Consider the following 21,799-nt stretch of genomic DNA (forward strand, 5'->3'; position numbering starts at 1 on the left):
CAGCTAGTGTTCTAATGACTCAGATTTGAATCCCACCCATTCCAATTCAATTTTTAAAAATCTGCAATTAAGAATCTACTGATAATCACAAAACCATTGCCGATTGTCAGAAAAACCTGTCTAATGCCCTTCAGGGAGAGAGATCTGCCATCCTTACTTGGTCTGGCCGACATGTGACTCCAGAGCCATAGCAATGTGGTTGACTTCAACTGACCTCTGAAGTAGCCCAGCAAACATCTCTGTTCAAGGGCAACTAGGGACAGGCAATAAATGTTGGCCAGCCAATGATGTTCAGGTCACACAAGTGAATTTAAAAAAAGATGTTTCCTCATGTGGACAACATGGAATCAGATGTCATAGTTTTAGGCTCAGGGATGGCAGATTTAAAGGAGATGAAGAGGTTTTACTTCTCTCAAAGGATTGTGAATCTGTGGAATTCACTACTCCAGAGTGCAGTGGATTCCAGGACATTGGATAAGTCTAAGGAGGAGATGAGTGATTTATAATTAGCAGTGAGTTAAAGGGTTATAAGGAGCAACAGGAAAGTGGAGTTGAAGCTGAAATAAGGTGAACCATAAACATACAGCAATAGAAATGTATAGCACAGAAACAGACCCGACTCCCACAGCTACCTGGATTACACCTCTTCCCACCCTACGTCTTGCAGAAATCGTATTCCCAATTCCTCCACCTCTGCGGTATCTGGTCCCAGGAGGACCAGTTCCACCACAGAACACACCAGATGGCCTCCTTCTTTAGAGACCGCAATTTCCCATCCCACGTGGTTAAAGATGCCCTCCAACGCATCTCGTCCACATCCCGCACCTCCGCCCTCAGACCCCACCCCTCCAACCGTAACAAGGACAGAACGCCCCTGGTGTTCACCTTCCACCCTACCAACCTTCGCATAAACCAAATCATCCGCCGACATTTCCGCCACCTCCAAAAAGACCCCACCACCAGGGATATATTTCCCTTCCCACCCCTTTCCACCTTCCACAAAGACCGTTCCCTCCGTGACTACCTGGTCAGGTCCACGCCCCCCTCCAACCCACCCTCCCATCCTGGCACCTTCCCCTGTCACCGCAGGAACTGCAAAACCTGTGCCCACATCTCCTCCCTCACCTCCATCCAAGGCTCTAAAGGAGCCTTCCACATCCATCAAAGTTTTACCTGCACATCCACTAATATCATTTATTGCATCCGTTGCTCCCGATGCAGTCTCCTCTACATTCGGGAGACTGGGCGCCTCCTACCAGAGCGCTTTAGGGAACATCTCTGGGACACCCGCACCAATCAACCACACCGCCCTATGGCCCAACATTTCAACTCCCCCTCCCACTCTGCCGAGGACATGGAGGTCCTGGGCCTTCTGCACCGCCGCTCCCTCACCACCAGACGCCTGGAGGAAGAACGCCTCATCTTCCGGCTCAGAATACTTCAACCCCAGGGCATCAATGTGGACTTCAACAGTTTCCTCATTTCCCCTTCCCCCACCTCACCCTAGTTCCAAACGTTCAGCTCAGCACTGTCCCCATGACTTGTCCTACCTGCCTATCTTCTTTTCCACCTATCCACTCCACCCTCCTCCCTGACCTATCACCTTCATCCCCTCCCCCACTCACCTATTGTACTCTATGCTACTTTCTCCCCATCCTCCTCTAGCTTATCTCTCCACGCTTCAGGGTCTCTGCCTTTATTCCTGATGAAGGGCTTTTGCCCGAAACGTTGATTTTGCTGCTCCGCGGATGCTGCCTGAACTGCTGTGCTCTTCCAGCACCACTAATCCAAAATCCTTTGGTCCAACCTGTCCATGCTGACCAGATATCCCAATCCAATCTAGTCCCACCTGCCAGCACCTGGCCCATATCCCTCCAAACCCCTTCTATTCATATACCCATCCAGATGCCTTTTAAATGTTGCAATCGTACCAGCCTCCACCACTTCTTCTGGCAGCTCATTCCATACACTTACCACCCTCTGCGTGAAAACGTTGCCCCTTAGGTCTCTTTTATATCTATCCCCTCTCACCCTAAACCTATGCCCTCTAGTTCTGGACTCCCCGACCCCAGGGAAAAGACTTTGTCTATTTAACTTTTCCATGCCCATTGTGATTTCATAAACCTCTATAAAGTCACCCCTCAGCCTCCAATGCCCCAGGGAAAACAGCCCCAGCCTATTCAACCTCTCCCTATAGCTCAAATCCTCCAACCTTGGCAACATCCTTGTAAATCTTTTCTGAACCCTTTCAAGTTTCACAACATCTTTCTGATAGGAAGGAGACCAGAATTGCACGCAATATTCCAAAAGTGGCCTAACCAGTGTCCTGTACAACTGTAACATGACCTCCCAACTCCCTACCTAATACTCTGACCAATAAAGGAAAGTATACCAAACACCTTCTTCATTATAATCACAGTAAAAGGTGGAGCAGGCTAAGAAGCTGAATTTCCTACTTCTGCTCCTAATTCTTATGATTCCCTTTCTGTCGTCACTCACTCGCAGACTAGATCCCTCTGTGATCTGAGGCCTTGGGTCAGTGTGCTACCAGCACCAGCCAGCACGTCCCTAGTGGCACTGCTGAGTGCAAAAGAGCTATTGATCTCTAATTGGATTTTTGTGGCTCTTTGTGGGTTGAACCTCTGCCCCAAAAGGGTCCTTTACAGTGAGGAGCTCCCACCAAGGGCTTGTCAAGTGCCTGAGTGGAATAAAGTGTGGCAGCACTTTCCTGGAAAGAGGCAATACAGGACATTCGCTCACTCTCTGCAGCTCGTAACTGACAGAGTCGCCTCCACAAGGTTCTGTCCAATGAATGGAAATTAGGCAAGATACAGAACTTGAGACAGCAAGCGAAACATTCACAAATGATAGGAAATACAATCACGCCACAACCCATCATATACAAGAGGACCTATCTGCTTTCTCATGATATTATAAAGTTGTTCCCATTACTTTGTTTGCTATATATAGAGGAACCTCAATTATCCGGCATTCGATTATCCAAATTTTGGATTATCCAAACAAGATCGCAAAGTCCCGATGTTTGATAACTAAGTTAATCGAGATTTCTCTGTAATCAGAGGCTCTCCAGTGTTTTATTAAGTTTTTCTCAACAGGAGGCACATGTAGGTAATTAAACTTTTTTTAGTTACTTACTAAAAAATTGCAATATTTTCATGATGTTTGATCTGAAATGAATTGCTTATGTTTGGAATCTACAAACATTGGAAATAGCAGCAGAAGTACGCCCTTCAGTCCATCGAGCTTGCTCTGCCATTGAATAAGATCATGGCTCATCTGATTGCATTCCGAATTCCACACTCCCATATAATCCTTGATTCCTTTGCCTGATAAGAATTTATCCACCTCTGTCCTAAAAATATTCAATGATCCCACCCCAATCTCCTTCTGAGGCAGAGAGTTTCAAAGTTGTACAATCTTCTGAGAGGAACTGTCTCTCCTTATCTCCGTCCTGTGACTTCTAATTTGTGAACTGTGTCCCCTGATTGGTACTCACACAAAACAGGGACTATCCTCTGCCTGTTTACATTTCCAAGGTCTTTCAGAATCTCAAACACATCACCCTCAATCAAGTCATCCCTACTCTTCTAAATTAATCTAACACCAATAATCAACAAAGTCATCTCTTTGAGTAATAACCAACATGCAAATTAAAGTATCAAATATCAACTTGCCTACCTGCTTGATTGGCACATCATCTAACACAAGAAGCATCGTTCTCTCCACTACCCATGCATTGTGGCAGCAGTGTACCAAGTACAAGATGCACAGCAGTAGCTCACCAATGCTCCTTCCTTACACATTAACTTCACCACTCTGAAGAACAAAGGCAGTAGGCACTTGGAAACACACATTTTGGTTGTTACTTTGAGAGTGATATGGTGGTTAATCATAAAGACTGAGCCAACAGAATAAAATATTTTCAACGTCCAATTGGATTTGTCTATTAGGAATTTCTGATTACAAGAGATGGCTTGATGGTAGGAAACAGATGGTAATAGTGGAAGGAAGCTTGTCGGACTGGAGGCCTGTGACTAGTGACTAGTGGAGTGCCTCAGGGGTAGGTGCTGGATCTATTGATGTTTGTTAGCTATGTCAATGATTTGGATGAGGATGTACAAGGCATGATTAGTAAGTTTGCTGAGGACACTAAAATAGGCAATATGATGGACAGTGAGGAAGATTATCAGAAATTGCAGTAGGATCATGATCAGCTGGAGAAGTGGACCGAGAAATGGCAAATGAAGTTTAATATAGATAAGTGTGAGGTTTTTTATGTTGGAAAGTCAAAACAAGGTAGGAGTTTCATGGTGAATGGAGTATAGTGGAATAGGACCTTGGAGTTCAGGTTTACAGTTCTCTGAAAGTGGAGTCACAGGTAGACAGGGCAATGAAGAAGGCTTTTGGCAGACTGGCCTTCACCAATCAGGGCATTAAGGATCGAAGTTGGGAAGTTATGCTGCAGTTATACAGGACGTTGGTGAGGCCGCACTTGGAATATCATGTTCAGTTTTGGTCACCGTGTTATAGGAAGGATGTTATTAAACTGGAAAAAGTGCAAAAGAAATTTACAAGGATGTTGTCTGAACTCAATGGTCTAGGTTATAGGGAGAAGTTGGACTAGCTAGGACTTTTTTCTTTAGAGCATAAGAGATTGAAGGAGGACCTTATAGAAGTGTATAAGATCATGAGAAGCATTGATAGGGTGAATGCACTTTTTCCTGAGGTTGGGGAATTGAGGAGTAGAGGGCATCAATTTTCAATTTCAGGTTAGAGGGGAAAGAATAAAAGGGAACCTGAGGGGCAACTTTTTTTACACAGAGGGTGGTACTCATATGGAACTTTATTGCTGGAACAGCACAGCAGGTCAGGCAGCATCCAGGGAACAGGAGATTCGACGTTTCGGGCACAGGCCCTTCTTCAGGATTTCCTGAAGAAGGGCCTGTGCCCGAAACGTCGAATCTCCTGTTCCCTGGATGCTGCCTGACCTGCTGTGCTGTTCCAGCAATAAAGTTTCAACTTTGATCTCCAGCATCTGCAGACCTCACTTTCTCCTGGTACTCATATGGATTGAGCTGCCAGCGGAAGTGGTTGAGGCGGGTATGTTAAAAACATTTAAAAGGCATTTGGGCAAATACATGGATAGGAAAGGATTAGAAGGATATGATTAGATTCCCTACAGTGTGGAAACAGGCCCTCCGGCCCAACAAGTCCACACCGACCCTCCGGAGAGCAACCCACCCAGACCCACTTTCCTCTGACTAATGCACCCAACACTATGGGCAATTTAGAATGACCAACTCACCAGACCTGCACATCCCCGGACTGTAGGAGGAAACCGGAGCACCCGGAGGAAACCCACGCAAACACTGGGAGAACGTGCAAACTCCACTTGAACCTGGGTCCCTGGTGCTGTGAGGCAGCAGCACCAACCACTGAGCCACCGTGCCACCATGGATTTGAAGAGCCCTCCAACATGCAAAAATTTAATTTCATTCCATTTAGCACTAATATCAAGGCAACAGTTTTTAAACAGACTGTAGAAATATCAATCCAGAAGACTTTGTATTGTTATCTTTAAGACAAGACAAAATGTATTCCAATCACATTTCAAAAATGTCATCAAATAAATGGCAACGAAGTGCAACTTTAAAAAGCCTAATGAAAGACAACTGGAGTATTACTTTGAAACGAGGTCTCATAAACCCTCGCAGGTGAATGCAAAATATCCTAAAATGATTTTTACTTCTTGATTTTTTTAAATTTAACCTATTTCTTTAAATCAATCTTTTCAGGATTGGGCCAGGTGTAGAGAAATGGGGTTAGTGCGGATGGACATTTCGGTCGGTATGGACCGGTTTGGGCCAAAGGGCCTGTCTCTGTGCTGTAGGACTCTGTGACTCTGTGCATATGGCCATTTCAAAGTGAATTATTTCTGATTATTGGTGTTAAATTTGCAAAATCCTATTCATTTGAATTCAATAAAAATAATTCTGGAATTTAGAACATATTGATGACCATGATCGTCAGAAAATCTTATCTGGTTTACTCATGTCCTTCCAAGCTTTACCAATGGTTCTGAACTCTGAAGTTGGATGAATGCATTATCTCACAGATAGTGGTGTTCTCCTTCTGCCCAACTATCTTGCTCAGTAGGAGTTGCTTCTTGCTCTTTTCGCAGTCCTTTGGAGTGCTGGATTGACTCCTGGTGCCACCGTTTCTTAAATTCAATGGATTGTTTTTGCTTTGGATACAAATAGAACAATATTCCTTTATGAAGGAATAGTTCTCCAGAAGCAAATCTCCTGAGGTTCTTTTCAGGCTTTACAGCATTGTTTTCCAACAAGATATTTCCAGTCTTGGATCATCAGTCTTTCTGTATTGAGTAATGACTTCCCTTTCAAAACTACAGCTGCACTGGGCATTCCTCTTACTTCCCTCATTCACCTTTGGCGTGTTCCCAATAAGAAGTCCATTCCATCCCAGGGGCTCTCACATGGTAAATACAATAGGGAACATCCCAATAGGACTTCAAGGCGTCATCCATTCTCATTTATTCTTGGTGCTTGCAGCTCAGCAGATTTTTTATTTTCAAAAAAAAATGTGTTTTGTTCATAAGAGTTACAAAAGTACATTTCATGACAGTTCAAAGTACAAACACAATCAGGTTCATCAGTACGGTATATCACTCACAACAATTATATTTACAGTTCATATGTACTATCACGCAAACTAGTCTTCCTTCCATTGACTCCGTCTACACTTCCCACTGCCTCAGGAAAGCAGCCAGCATAATCAACGATCCCTCCCACCCCACTTATACTCTCTTCCACACTCTTCAATCAGGAGGAAGATACAAAAGTTTGAAAACACGTACCAACAGATTCAAGAACAGCTTCTTCTCCTCTGCTATCAGATTTATAAGCAAACTTGTATATGAGAGTTGATCTTTCACTGTAGCTATAACACTATATTCTGTGTTCTGTTCTATTTCCATGTATTTATGGAAGTTATGTTTTGTCTGGTCAGCATGTAAAACAATACTTTTCACTGTATCTCTGTACCTGTGACAATAATGAATCATATTAAATCATACTCATTACATGTTGAACATATAGACCAAAGGTCTTTTCATAGCTTTGAGCAAAAGCCAGTCAAGGACAACTCTCTACACTGGAATATTAGCAACTTTCACCTCAGTATAGCTCTACAGTTGAAACTGATTGATTGGAAAATTCGCTATATGCTCCTTGATAAATTCTAGACCTCTTTCTCATTACAGTAATGTAGTCTGTTGAAGCCACTAGAAAAACAACTTTTGCGGAAAAGCCTTTTGCTAATATTCAAAAAGTGAACTCTGGCATTACAGAATGATACCGACTATTTGCATAATGCTGAGTAGTGCACAATAATGCTTTATAAAACACACAGGCAGTTCATACAATGGATGGCATAGGCTCTGTGTCATTGAAATCCCTTCAATTTTTGCTTTTGTTACTGTAAAACACAGACTGGCATTTGGGAACAACTCAGTTGAGAAAGAAATATATTCAATCAGAAAATTAACCATTTTGCAAACTTGGAAATGAGGAGAGTTTTTCTCATTTTCATCTTTAATTTTTCAAGTGTCTGATCTTTGGATGAACCTGTTTTGATGTAAATTTCCAATCCATGTGGCCTATACTGACATTAAGAAAAGTTTTCTCAGTGTCCTGTATGGTTTTCACAATGCTATAAATAACACTATTGTTGTTTATATTAAAGGCTCTAGAACATACAAATAAAACATGAGTAGACAATGGTTGTTGGCAACAGGAAGGTATTAATGGTTTGTTTAAGTGGGCCGAGAAGTGGCAGATGAAACTCAATCTGTAGCAGTATGAGGTTATGCAAAAGGAGCAAGGGAATTAATAGGAGGGAATTGAGAGAGGTTGAGGATGTGAGAGACCTTAGAGTGCATGTCCACCGGCCCCTGATGGTAAAGAAGGCAAATGGACTACTTTCTTTCAGTGTGTAAGGTACTGAATACAAGGGAACGGATATACTGCTGTAACTATGTAAGACACTGGTTGGGTCACAGCTGGAGTGTACAACTAGTGTACAGTTCTGTTCACCACATTACAGGAAGGGCATAATTGCTGTAGAGAGTGTACAGAGGAGACTTACATGAATGTTACCAAAGCTTGAAAATTGCAGGTATGAGGAACTATCAGATTGGTTAGCTTGTTACCTTGCTTAGTCTAGAAGAGGCTGAGGCTTAATTGAGGTTCACAAAAGAAAAAGGCATTTGGATAGAGTAAATGGGGGAGACCAGTTTCTATTGGCAATTGCCGAGAGGGGGGCACAGATTTAAAGTAATTGAGGGAAGGATTAGAGAGGGCCTAAGGAAAACCTTTCTCACCCAAAAGATCGTGGATATCTGGAACTCACTGTCCAGTTCAGTGTTTTAGGCAGAAACACGTATTCATAGATTCAGGATCCTTTTCAGAAACACTAGCCCCTGTAACACTATAGACCAGGTGCTGGAAAATAGGATTGAAATGTGTGGCCAGTTTATTCGGGCAGCAAGAAGCAATAGGGTGAATGGCCTCTTTTGTGTTGTACCTTTTCTATAGTTCTGGAGTACATCCTATTTCTTTTACGATCTCATGAGGTAGTCATAATTCCATCTCCTGCAGGTATTTGTAATCAATAAGTAGAAGCTGTCAGTTCCTGGATGGGTTTGATCTCAATGATGGTGAAACGTTAAAATCCAGAGTGAGAGGAAAACCCGAGAGTTTCAATCACAGTTTCTTGAGAGGTCATCATTGAGTAGCATTATTAGCATTCCTTCGAATTGCTGGTGTTGAAAGATTGAGTCTATTTCGTGGACAAGTGCAATTCTGGAAAGGTTGTATTCACTGCAATGTCAAGAAAGTTGTATTTGGTACCAGCTGCGATGAGATGGTGGCAGTGATGGACCTTTTACTGGCATCACTGTAGGCTTTGTGCTAGTGCTGCTTCCAATATGGTGTGAGGTTGGGGATTCCATTTGAACATGGCTTGTGATAAAAGCAATACTCTTCACTTGACCTTGATCCTCTTGGTCACTTTGATGGGAATGGTTGCATGGATTAGAGGCACAAGCCAAAAGGCCATTCAATACAGGAGCAGAATTAGGCCATTTGGTCCATCGAGTCTGCTCCACCATTCAATCATGACTGAGATCTTTCTCAACCCCATCCTCCTGCCTTCTCCCCATAACATTCATCACTTTATTAGTTAGATTAGATTACTTACTTACAGTGTGGAAACAGGCCCATCGGCCCAACAAGTCCACACCGACCCTCCGAAGAGCAACCCACCCAGACTCATTCCCCTACGTTTACCCCTTCACCTAACACTACGGGCAATTTAGCATGGCCAATTAACCTGACCTGCACATTTTTGAACTGTGGGAGGAAACTGGAGCACCCGGAGGAAACCCACACAGACAGGGGGAGAATGTGCAAACTCCACACAGACAGTTGCCTGAGGTAGGAATTGAACCCGGGTCTCTGGTGCTGTGAGGCAGCAGTGCTAACCACCATGCCACCATGCCGCCCATAGTTAAGAACCCATCTATCTTTGTCTTAAATAGACTCAATGATTGGCCTCCACAGCTTTCTGTGGCAATAAGTTCCACAGATTCACCACCCTGTAGCTGAAGAAATTCCTCCTGATTTCAGTTCTAAGGGATCATCCTTTCATTCTGAGGTTGTGCCCTCCGGTCCTAGTCTCTCCTATTGGTGGAAACATCATCTCCACATCCATTCCATCCAGGCCTCTCAGTATTTTGTAAATTTCAATCAGATCCCCCTCTCATCTTTCTCGTTAAGCTTGTGAATTAACTCCCATGTACCTTTACTTTTTACAGGGGGCTGCCCTCATGTTGCAATGAGGACAAAGTGTCTTGTTCATCTGCATAACACGGCCTTCAAACATTAATGGCCAGTTTCGTGCTATTCATTCCTGCTGGACAAAAGCAACCCAAGTCTGAAAGTCCATTCAGTTGGTTCTGATATAATGCAATAGTTCCATTCCCGTGTGGTCCCACATTATAAGAAAATTGTTTAATAGCAGCACCAATGGGGCTGGAATAATGCTATAACCAATACAGGTAAAGAAAGTTCACATCCTACAAATAATGGGTTAAATTCTTCAATTGTGTTATAGCCAATTCCCGTTGAAAAAACGCACACGATATAACAGAACCAACAGTAAATCTGAGTGCACCCAGACATGAGTACATCCGTGTGTGTGTGTATACTTACACAAATGAATGTTATTGCATATGTGTCTGTGTGCGTGCATGTATGTGTAAGATGATAATTTTACTGAGAATTTAGATAACTACACAATGATAACTACAACAATGAATGTACAATAAAGAGTTTAAACAGATCAGAGCATGATGCAAAGTAAATATTGGACCCAAATAAACGAGATGAACAATCATTTGTCCAGAGGAAGAGAATAACAGCAAATCCTTCATTCCTGAAGCCCTGTCTATTTGTGATGGAAGATTTCAGGAGGAAATGTTTCATAAAAAAGGATGTAGACTGAGAAATGTATTAATTGTGCATAATGAGTCCAACTAAAATTACAAATGCTGATTATGTGCCATTAAAGCATTTCTAAGTCATGCATGTGTAGGGACATATTTATTATATTGATTTAGTACTTGTGTTTGGCTCATTCCAAGGGACAATTCCCTGCTGCACTGAAGGCTTCTGGCAATTAGATTTGTTTTTAGCCTAAATATGTAGCTACGCATCTGTACAGAGCTCTTTATAATCTAGCACTTCCTTTTTAAAAAATCTTTAAAAATATCAGTTTTCCAATGTACTGAGAGCAAGTTAAACATTTTCTTTACCCAATACAAGCTAAGGTACATTTTTTTATATAATCCACTGGGTGCCAGTGGATTGGCCAGCACTTATTGCCCATCATTGTTTGCTCAGAGAGCAGTTAAGAGTCAAAAATGTTGCTGTGGATCTGGAGTCACGTGTAGGCCAGACTAGGTAAGGACAACAGTTTCCTTTCCTAAAGGGGATTAATGAACTAAATGGGGCTTTTTTTCACATCCGTCTGCTTTGGCTTCATGATCCTCATTAGACTCTTAATCCAGATATTTATTAAATTGAAATTCCACCATCTGCCATGGGGGGATTCAAACCCAAGTCTCCAGAACATGAATACGAACACAAGAATGCAGGAATTGGATTGGACCATTCAGCTTCTCAATACTATCCTCCCATTCGTTGAAATCATGGTCCCACTCCATGTGGCTGCTTCTGTCCCATATCCCTTAATATCTTTTTTTAACAAAAGATTTATCTATCTCAAATTACCATGGTCTCTGAATTAATAATCAAGTGACAATACTGCACACCTATCCCCTCCTCAGTAAACATATAAATCATTTCCCACAAATCATTCTGAAATACATTGAAAACTACCTCTTCAACCTCCAAGTATTTACAGCAATTGTTTAGGGAAGATCACGCATAATTAAACTGTTGATGTGCTAACAGTCAATCTGATTCACAAAAGAGGATAATTTTTTTTCACTATTCGATTCTGGGATGTGATCCTTCTTTAATCGCCTATCCCTAACTGCCCTTGAGAATCATGATTTGGAGAAGCCAGTGTTGGACGGAAGTGGACAAAGTTAAAAATCACACAACACCAGGTTATAGTCCAACAGGTTTATATGGAGGCACCACTTCAAAATCTAGTGATTCCAAATACTGTAGACCTGTTGGACTATAACCTGGCATTGTGTGATTTTTAACTTTGCTCTTGAGAAGGTGAATTGCTGCAGTCTGTCTGATGTAGGTATACCTACAGTGCTTCTGGAAAGGGTATTCAAGGATTTTGAGCCTGCAACACTGAAGGAACAGCAAGAAAGTTCCAAATCAGGGTAGTGTATGACTTGGAGGGGAATTGGCGGATTATAGAGTCATAGCTATGCAGCATGGAAACAGACCTTTCAGTTCAACCAGTCCAGACCGACCATGTTCCCAAACTAAACTAGTCCCACTTGCACTTGGCCATCCAAACCTTTTCTATTAATGTGCTTATCCAAATACCTTCTAAACATTGTAGCTGTGCCTGCATCTACCAATCCTCTGGCAGCTCATTCCACACACGAACCATTCTCTGGTTTAAAAAAAGGTTGTGCCTCATGTCTGTCGTAGCATAAAAATATGCCCCCTACTTTTTAACTTCCCCACCATAAGGAAAAGACATTTGTCAGTCACCTTATCTATGTCCCTCATGATGTTATTAAACATCAATAAAGTCACCCTTTCGACCTCCTACACTGCAATGAAAAATGTCTCAGCCTTTCCAGTCTATTTTTATATCTCTAACCCTTCATTCCTAGCAATGTGCTGGTAAATCTTTTCTCTCCACTTTAATAATATCCTTTCTATAACAGGTTGACCAGAACTGCACACAGTATTCCAGAACAGTTGTGGTGCTCTGACAAAGTTATTCCCAAGTTTGACCACTCCAAGGGTCCAGACATGTCAATCAGCGTGCCAAACCTATGCCATGGCATTCATTTTTAAGTTCTCCAACCACTATTGTGTACAGACCTCAGAGTACTGCACATGGCTGGAGAAATTCGAGAGAATTTCTCTGATATATCTGCTGCCCTTGTCCTTCCAATTGGTAGAGGTGTAGTGTTGGAAGGTGCTATCGAAGGAGCCTTAGTTAGTTATTACAGAGGATCTCATAGATGGTACACACTGCTGCGAGTGTCGGTTTATAGTTGAAAGAGTAAAAAATGATGAAATTGCTGGATGTCGTGTGACTCAAGAAATGCTCTTTGTCTTGGATAGTGTGACTTAAGCTTTTAAATTATCATCGAGCCTGCACTAATCCAAATAATTTGAGGATACAGCAGTACAGTCCTTGTACCTTACTCATGGTGGTTAAAGTTTAACAAATTGACCAGGACACCATATAACCCTCTCATTGCTAATAGCAGCATGGGATGTTTTCTGTTATCAAGAACGTTGATTGAAAGTATAATTTGAAGAAATGACCCGTCTGGATATTACACAGGCTACACAGGAATGGGCCCTATTCTGGCTATCGAGTTGAAAACTTGTACTCAGAACAAACCATGCATCTTGCCCTATTCCAGTTACATTCACAAAAGAAGTTACTAATCAAACACTGAAAATACAATGTTTAAAACTTATGGAAGCAGCAAAGATGGCAGAATGGTTACCCTGGTGACAGATGTGAGCAATTGGAAAGCCAGATCTCTGCCAAACACTGTTGTGAAAGAACAAGAAATGAGATTGGACACAGCTCAGAAGGGTATTGAGGATAGTAAGACATACTTTAATCAGAGTAGCTCCAGCATACTGTGCATGTTGTACAGGCATTCATCCAGTAATGTGGAAAATTGCCCAGGTATGTCCTGTTCATAAAAAGCAGGACAAAGCCAACCCAGTCAATTACTGCCACATCAGAAACTATTCTCTGTCATCAGCAAAGTCATGGGAGGGATTGTTGGCAGAGTAACCTGCACACTGACATTCAGTTTGAGAATCCCCCCAAGGGAATTGAGCTCCTAATCTCATTACAGCCTTACCCTGGAAATGGGCAAGACAGCTGAATTTCAGAGGTGAGGTGAGAGTGTTTGCCCTTGATATCAAGTGCAGCAACTAGAAATCCGGTAGAAGTGAAATCATTGGGAATCAAGGGGAAAACTCTCTGCTGATTTGAGTGATGTTGAATACATAGAAAGGTTGTTGTTGTGGTTGAAAACCAATCATCCCAATCCTGAGGCATCACAATATGACTTCCTCAGATTGCAATCTACAGCTGCCTCATCAGGGACCTTTCCTCCATCATAAGGTCAGAGGTGAGGATGTTCACTCATACTTTTGCAATGTTCAGTAACATGTGTAACTCATTGAATCTGTCTGTATGCATAAAGACCTAGGTAATATTCAGGCTATTAAGTGGCAGATTTATTCCACAGCAGTGTCAGGAAATTACAGTCCCCAGCAACAGAGATTCTAAACGCCACGCTTTGATATTTAATGGCATTAGTGTCACGGAACCTCTCACAATCAGCATCTTGGGGACAATTATTAATCAGAAACTGAACTAGACTGTCCATATCAATACAGTGTCTATAAAAGGTCAGAGGCTGATCACACCATCATCTGCAAGTTCGTCTCCAAGCCAGTCACCATCCACGTTGGAAATATATTGCTGTTCTCTCACTGTCACAGGGTCAAAATCCTGGAATTCACTTTCCACTGGCATTATGGGTCAACCTACAGCACATGCACCGCAGCAGTTCAAGAAATCAGCTCACCATCACTTTCTCACGGGCAACTAGAGATGACATTCCTGATGAAGGGTTTATGCCCGAAAAGGTGACTCTTCTACACCTTGGATGCTGCCTGACCAGCTGTGCTTTTCCACTGCCACACCTTTTGACTCTGATCTCCAGCATCTTCAGTTCTCACTTTCTCCTACACTCAGAGAGTGGTGAGCCTGTGAAATTCTCGACAACAGAAAGCTGTGGTGGCCAAAATTTTGAATGTTTTCAACAAAGAATTAGATATAGTTCTTAGCTCAAAGGGAATCAAAGTGTGCGAGGAAATAAGCGAAAAGAGGATGCTGTGTCAGATGATGAGCCATGATCATACCGACTGGCGCTGTAAGCCCACAGGTCTAAATGGCCTACTGCTTTCCTATTTTCTATGTTTCTGTGAGTTCAGGGTTTCAGTTAACTCCTTCCTTCCCGGCATAAAGGTTAATTCTTTCACATTCTACACCCCCACCTTCTCAAAGACAATTAGGTATGGGTGGCACGGTGGCTCAGTGATTATCACTGCTGCCTCACAGCCCCTGTCCTGCTTGTTTTGAAAATGGAACAGAAAAACCTAGGATGTTCATGAGGGGCATGGATAGGGTAAGTAGACAAGTCGATGTGGGGGAGTCCAGAACAAGAGGGCATACGTTTAGGGTAAGAGGGGAAAAATTTAAAAGGGACCTAAGGGGCAATTTATTTCATGCAGAGGGTGGTGGTGTGTATGGAATGAGCTGCCAGAGAAAGTGGTAGAGGCTGGGACAAACTTATAGCATTTAAAAGGCATCTGGATGGGTATATTCAGAGGGGTATGGGCCAATTGCTGGCAAATGGGGCTAGAGTAATTTAGGTTATCTGATCGGCGTGGACGAGTCGTACAGAAGGGTCTGTTTCCATGCTCTATATCTCTATGACTCTATGACCACTCAGCAGACCACACACCATCTGTGGAAAAGCTACAATCTAACCTTTGACTCTTCCTGAAGACCAGGTTTGCTTTGCTGTCAGTGTTTGCCAGCATCAACAATTTGATCTTTTAGAAGCTTGAGGGGTGATCTGACCAAAGTCTTCAAGATATGAACAGGGAAAGACAGAGCAAATAAAGATAAACAGTTCTCTCTCTGGTTGGGGATTCTAGAACCAGGGGTGTTGTCTGAGAATTAGGGCCAGACTATTCAGGAGAGATGTTGGGAAGCACTTTTACACACGAAGGATTAGATTAGATTAGATTACTTACAGTGTGGAAACAGGCCCTTCGGCCCAACAAGTCCACACCGCCCCGCCGAAGCGCAACCCACCCATACCCCTACATTTACCCCTTACCTAACACTATGGGCAATTTAGCATGGCCAATTCACCTGACCTGCACATCTTTGGACTGTGGGAGGAAACCGGAGCAAACCCACGCAGACACGGGGAGAACGTGCAAACTCCACACAGTCAGTCACCTGAGGCGGGAATTGAACCCGGGTCTCTGGTGCTGTGAGGCAGCAGTGCTAACCACTGTGCCACCGTGCCGCCCACAGGGTGGGAGAAGTTTGGAACTCTTTTCCAATAATAGCAGTTGATGCCAGATCAGCTGTTAGTCTTAAACCTGAGATTATATAGATTTTTCTGAAACAAAGGTATTGGGCCATAGGTAGGCATATAGAGTTAGGCCACAGGTCAACCATGATCTCATTGAATGATGGAACTAACGTGAGGGGGTGAATGGCCTCCTCCTGATCCTATGTTGATGGGAATAGCATACATGTAGAACACAAAGATAGCTGCCTTCTATTCTTTCCCTATGTTGTGTGCCATATGTCGGCTTCCAACACCAGATTTCTTTGCAACCATTGGTTTCATATAATTTCTTGCAATTTATGAGCAGTGCTGTATTGAAAGTCCATCTCCGACTAGAATTTGACTGAGGCTGCTAGTGTTCATTTCACTTTGACCTCGAAGGCTGTACAATTGTGTTCACCTCACCACTCTGAGCTTCATGTGAAGACTGGTCAGATTTGAAAAGAGAGTACACAACAATTGATAAAAAGAATTCCTCTTTTAAACCATGCTCATCATATTTTGCATCTCGGGACATGTGACTGGCTCATTCCTATGGTTTGGACTCAGCTTTGGTTAACTCAGTGTCTCTGTTATGAGCTGGAGAACAGCCTGTTAATGAGGCAGGCACAAGGAAGCAATTACAGTATCAGGAGGTTTCAAGGGGAATTAAGAAACATTATTTGCCCAGGCTGGTGGCTATCTGGAAACCACTGCCTTAAAAAAAGGTATTTGAGATGGGGGACCTTCAACACGTTTAGGAATTATTGAGATGAATAATTTAATTGCAACAGCATACAAAACTACGGGCCAAGAGCAGGAAAATGTGATTAGATTAGATAGGCAAGGACACAATGAGCTGCAGGAACTTTAACACTACTGTAAAAACATTCAGCGTTTAGGCTAAGGTCAAGTTAACGATGAATGAAAGATGGGAAGCTGATCAAACAAACATAGACTAGCTTAGCAATGATTGTGTCTTCGGGAGAAGAAGAATTGTCTTTGGAAAATGCATGGATTGGAATGAAGGCCAGGTGGATCTCATCACGTATGAGATCCCTGATTGGGGTTGTTAACCTGGGCCAATCAGGGAGCCCTGGCCAACAGATATATACAAGAGGTTCAGAGAGTTTCCTCTGTCCAGGGACTGACTCTGAGCTGGCGGGTCAAGGCCTGTGCACTGTGTACATGTAAATAAAGGATGACTTGATGACAGGATACCCACCTCTGTGCAATTGTATCAGAAAAGAATAATCATTTTTAAAAAGCGTTCATCAAGGTCTCTTGATAATATGAACCAACCAACTTTTCATTCAGAAACATTGCTTTCAATCTCTTATTTGGCGCCATACCTTAATACAATGACTGTTATTTAAAATTGCATGGAAAGAACTAACTTTTCTCATCCACTCCCACTCTCCAGCCCTATCTCCCTAGCCCTCGAAATTAATCATTTTCCAATATATATCCAGCTGTCTTTTGAAATCTCCCATGCAATCCACCCGCATCAGTCTCTCAGCCAGTGTATACTAAATCCGAACAACTCTGAGTAAGGCAGCTTCTCCTCATCTTACTCCTAGCTCTCTTGCTGACAATTTTGAAAGTTGACCCCTGTTACTGACATCCTGACTAATGGAAAGAGAGTTTCCTCCTTTACCTTGTCAAAATTGCTCATAATTTTGAGTTCCTCGAAACGGTCACCTCTTAATCTTCTCTGCTACAATTAGAATAAGCCCAATCTCTCAAATCTTTCTTTGAATCTAAAATCCTTCATTCTAGTAAATCTCCTTTAAATTCCCTCCAGAGCTTTAACATTCTTATGCACTGTATGAAACTAACCAACTTTGTATTGATACAAACTATGTAGTATAGCTGACCAAAGGGTCCAATTATCCAAGCCACAACTTTTTTCCTCTGCACTGTCTTACAGAATTAGAAAAGAAAGCCCCTAGTCTTTATGTGTGCATACAGTGAGCACCTCAACAATGACTGCTTTCCAGTGAATATCCCCCTCACCAACTCATTAATGTGCAACAGCAATTTTGAACAATTACAGAGACTTTGATTATTTATACAGATGGTGAGATTAAATGGGTTATCAGATTGCTTTATGCAGACTGCAGTTGAAGCTCAAACCTACAAAGCAGTCGTGGGCGGCACGGTGGCACAGTGGTTAGCACTGCTGCCTCACAGCGCCAGAGACCCGGGTTCAATTCCCGACTCAGGCGACTGACTGTGTGGAGTTTGCACATTCTCCCTGTGTCTGCATGGGTTTCCTCCGGGTGCTCCGGTTTCCTCCCACAGTCCAAAGATGTGCAGGTCAGGTGAATCGGCCATGCTAAATTGCCTGTAGTGTTAGGTAAAGGGGTAAATGTATGGGAATGGGTGGGTTACGCTTCGGCGGGTCGGTGTGGACTTGTTGGGCCGAAGGGCCTGTTTCCACACTGTAAGTAATCTAATCTAATCTACACAGCATTCTGTTCCTCTGAGCTCAACTGTGCTGAGAAGTTCATGGTGTATTATATTCAATTGAAGATGGCTGTTCAACCACTAAAACAGTTTGCCATCTGTGGAGCTGCTGACTAAAGATTTCTGTTAAGAAAACAAGAAGTAAAAGTGGGAGTATGCCTTTCGGACATGCAAGCATCGCAGCCGGGTCTGCAGGACCTCCCAGTCACCGCCCATTTTAATTCGCCATCCCACTCCCTTTCCGACATGACCATCGTTAGTCTCCGCCATCGCCACAGTGAATCAGACCCCAAATTGGAGGCACAACACTTCACCTTGGGTAGCCTCCAGGCCGGAGGACTCAACATTGAGTTCTCCAGTTTCAAATAAACTCCTTTGCCATCCCCTGACTCCTTCCCACCCCTCCCCCTCCCTTCCATTCCTCTCATTGACTCTTCCTTCCAGCCAAGATTAGAGTGGTGCTGGAAAAGTACAGCAGATCAGGCAGCATCCGAGGAGCAGGAAAATCAATGTTTCGGGCAGGAGCCCTTCATCAAGAAATCCTGATGAAGGACTCCTGCCTGAAACATCAATTTTCCTGCTCCTTGGATGCTGTGTGACCGGCTGTGCTTTTCCAGCACCACTTCAATCTTGACTCTGATCTCCAGCATCTGCAGTCCTCACTTTCGCCTTCCTTCCAGCCACCAAACAGGTTCATCCCTCCTGTTGACCAACCAGGTCTTCCTTCCACATCATCACCATGTCCCCGCTGCTCCCCTTGCACCTACCCCCCCATCCTGAAGAAGGGTTACACCCGAAACGTTGACTTCTCCACCTCCTGATGCTGCCTGACTCGCTGTGTTCTCCCAGCCTCCTGCCTGTCTACGTTGGATTCCAGCATCTGCAGCTTATTCAGTGAAACAGTTGAAGTTACCTTATTGAATGTGTTTAAGGCAAAGTTAGATATATTTTTGACCAGTAAAGGAATTAAATGTTATGGTGAGGGATGGGTAAGTGGAGCAGAGTCCATGAAAAGATCAGCCATGATCTTATTGACTGGCAGAGCAGGCTCGAGGGGGCAGATGTCTATTCTTGCTCCCTGATCTTATGTTCTGAGAAAAGAAATGAAGGTACACGAGGATAAACCAAACCATTTATTTATAATACAAATGTGCATATTTTTAAACACACAGTAAAAGTATAATCACATTAATCTCAAAACACTCCTTCATAAATTGAAAATAAAACAAATAAGTTTTGTATACTACTCAAATCATACCTAAAGTACAGTACATAGAACACCACTCATTAAAAACTCACACCAGAGTCCCTCTACATACATGTCAGGAGGTTTAAGACACTGGTGATTTCAGATTTTAGACTGAAACTATAGGTAGTTACTTCCTCGAACTCTTTTACACTGCGGCTTCAATCAGCTTTAAGCAAACTCTTTCAGGCTTTATCTTAATGCATCTGGTTGAAGACAAATACTAAACCTTCACCCTAATGTGACCTAATTCACAATATGGTCTTCCCTTCTCTGTAGCACTGATCCATCTAGCCATCCCATTACAAGGACTTCATAGGATTGCCCAAAACTCAAAGTAAAGCTGAAACTAAAAGTCTCCCTGTCTAAACTATGAGTGTTTCACCTATTCTTCAAAAGTAAAGTTCCAGAAGTTTCTAAAGAAACATTGAGGGAACATCAGTTAGCTTGCTGAGTCACAAAACAACTTGAGAGAAACAAAAATAAGCTATAAGCAGTGCAAACTAATATATTCTCTTCTGAAGCCAGACTTTAAAAGTGTTTTGAAAAGAAACCTCCATGGTTACAGAAGTGCTTACAAGTTAATTATTAACTCCAGCTGCACAGAAAAGCATAGGTTACTAACTCAAAAATATCAATCAAAGCCTACAATAATTGTTACTAAATGTAAATCACAGAGATTCTAGAGTCAGAGATTCTGGACGAGAAAGGAGTCAGAGTATCAGAGACAGCTGGGAATGTGTAGTCTTTATTCATTCATAGAATGAGGGTGTCACCAGCCAGGCCAGCATTTACTGCCCATCCCTAATTGCCCAGATGTAAGTTAAAAGCCAACCACGTTGCTCTGGATATGGAGTCACATGTACATCAGACCAGGTAAGCATGGCATATCTCTTCTCTCAAGGACATTGGTGAACCAGGTAGGTTTTTCCCAACAATGGTTTCATAGTCATCATTAGACTCTTAATTCCAGATTTATTATTGAATTCAAATTCCCTGGCAGGATACGAACCTTGGGACATTATTTGGGTTTCTGGATTAACAGCCCAGTAATAATAGCATTAGGTCATGGCCTCCCTTTGAGGCTACCATCTGATCATCTATGACATTATTGCTGGTGGAGTTGGTTGTAGAGGCTGATTGGCCGATGGTTGCTCTTAATTCACATGTGCATGTCATAAATATAGTATACATTCTCCGATTTTCCTGTAAATTTAGTCGCCATCGTAGTTATAAGGCCACAGTCAGAGTGGTTTTTGTGAGTTGCTGTTCTAGTTAAAAACTTACTCCACTGCGTAGCTTTTCCTAATTTTCTAGGCTTTTCCGTCTATAGGCAGATCCTTTCTCCAATTACAATTCCACCTGTTCCAGATGAAATTTGATTCAGATGAAATATTGTAGAGCAGAAGTTGATGAAAACCCATGTGTGTTCTTTCATTTCGTGTTTCACATAACATTGGCAGTGACGACAGGCAGTGGAAGGAAAGCTGCCACTGGTCTCAGGAGAAGGCAGTTCTCCACGGATAGAGTCAGGTCACAATGTAACACCGGTTGTTTCACCTTGGCTAAGTCAAGTTCTGATAAAGTCTTCAAAGAATGATCTCAGTTGCCAGAAGATCCCATAACAATCAGTTGTTTCACAGCCGATGGATCCGGTTCATTCAGGGTAATAGTGAGAATGACACTCTTCTGACCAAATGAAATGAGAATAGTTTGAAATGTGTCAGCCATCTGTGATTCGTCAGTTGTTGGGAGAACTGTCAACTTTATGACTTGAACAGATGCTAATGGGCTTTTTAAGAAGATGCAAATAAAACTTTTTGGCAGGTTTTGTTTTTTCCAATTTTGTCATGGGAATCTTTGCTTATTTAGCTTTTTCTTCTGGTCTGCATCCTTCATCATAAGACTAGGCTGAGGTCTGTTTTGATTGTTAAAAATTGTTAATAAGAACCTGCACAACATTCAACATCTTCAATGACTTCAGTGCAACATGTAACATCTGTTTGAGATAACATCATCCATTTCAAAGTCTGGCAGCATCTGTGGAGTAAAATCAGAGTTAATGTTTTGGGTCCAGTGACTCTTCTTCAGAACATGTAACACTAACTCTGATTTCTTTCCACAGACATTGCCAGACCTGTTGAGTTTTT

Source organism: Chiloscyllium plagiosum, unplaced genomic scaffold (genome assembly GCF_037043375.1).
Source record: "Chiloscyllium plagiosum isolate Xiang-an unplaced genomic scaffold, Cpla_swu_hap1 HiC_scaffold_23, whole genome shotgun sequence".
Taxonomy (NCBI): Eukaryota; Metazoa; Chordata; class Chondrichthyes; order Orectolobiformes; family Hemiscylliidae; genus Chiloscyllium; species Chiloscyllium plagiosum.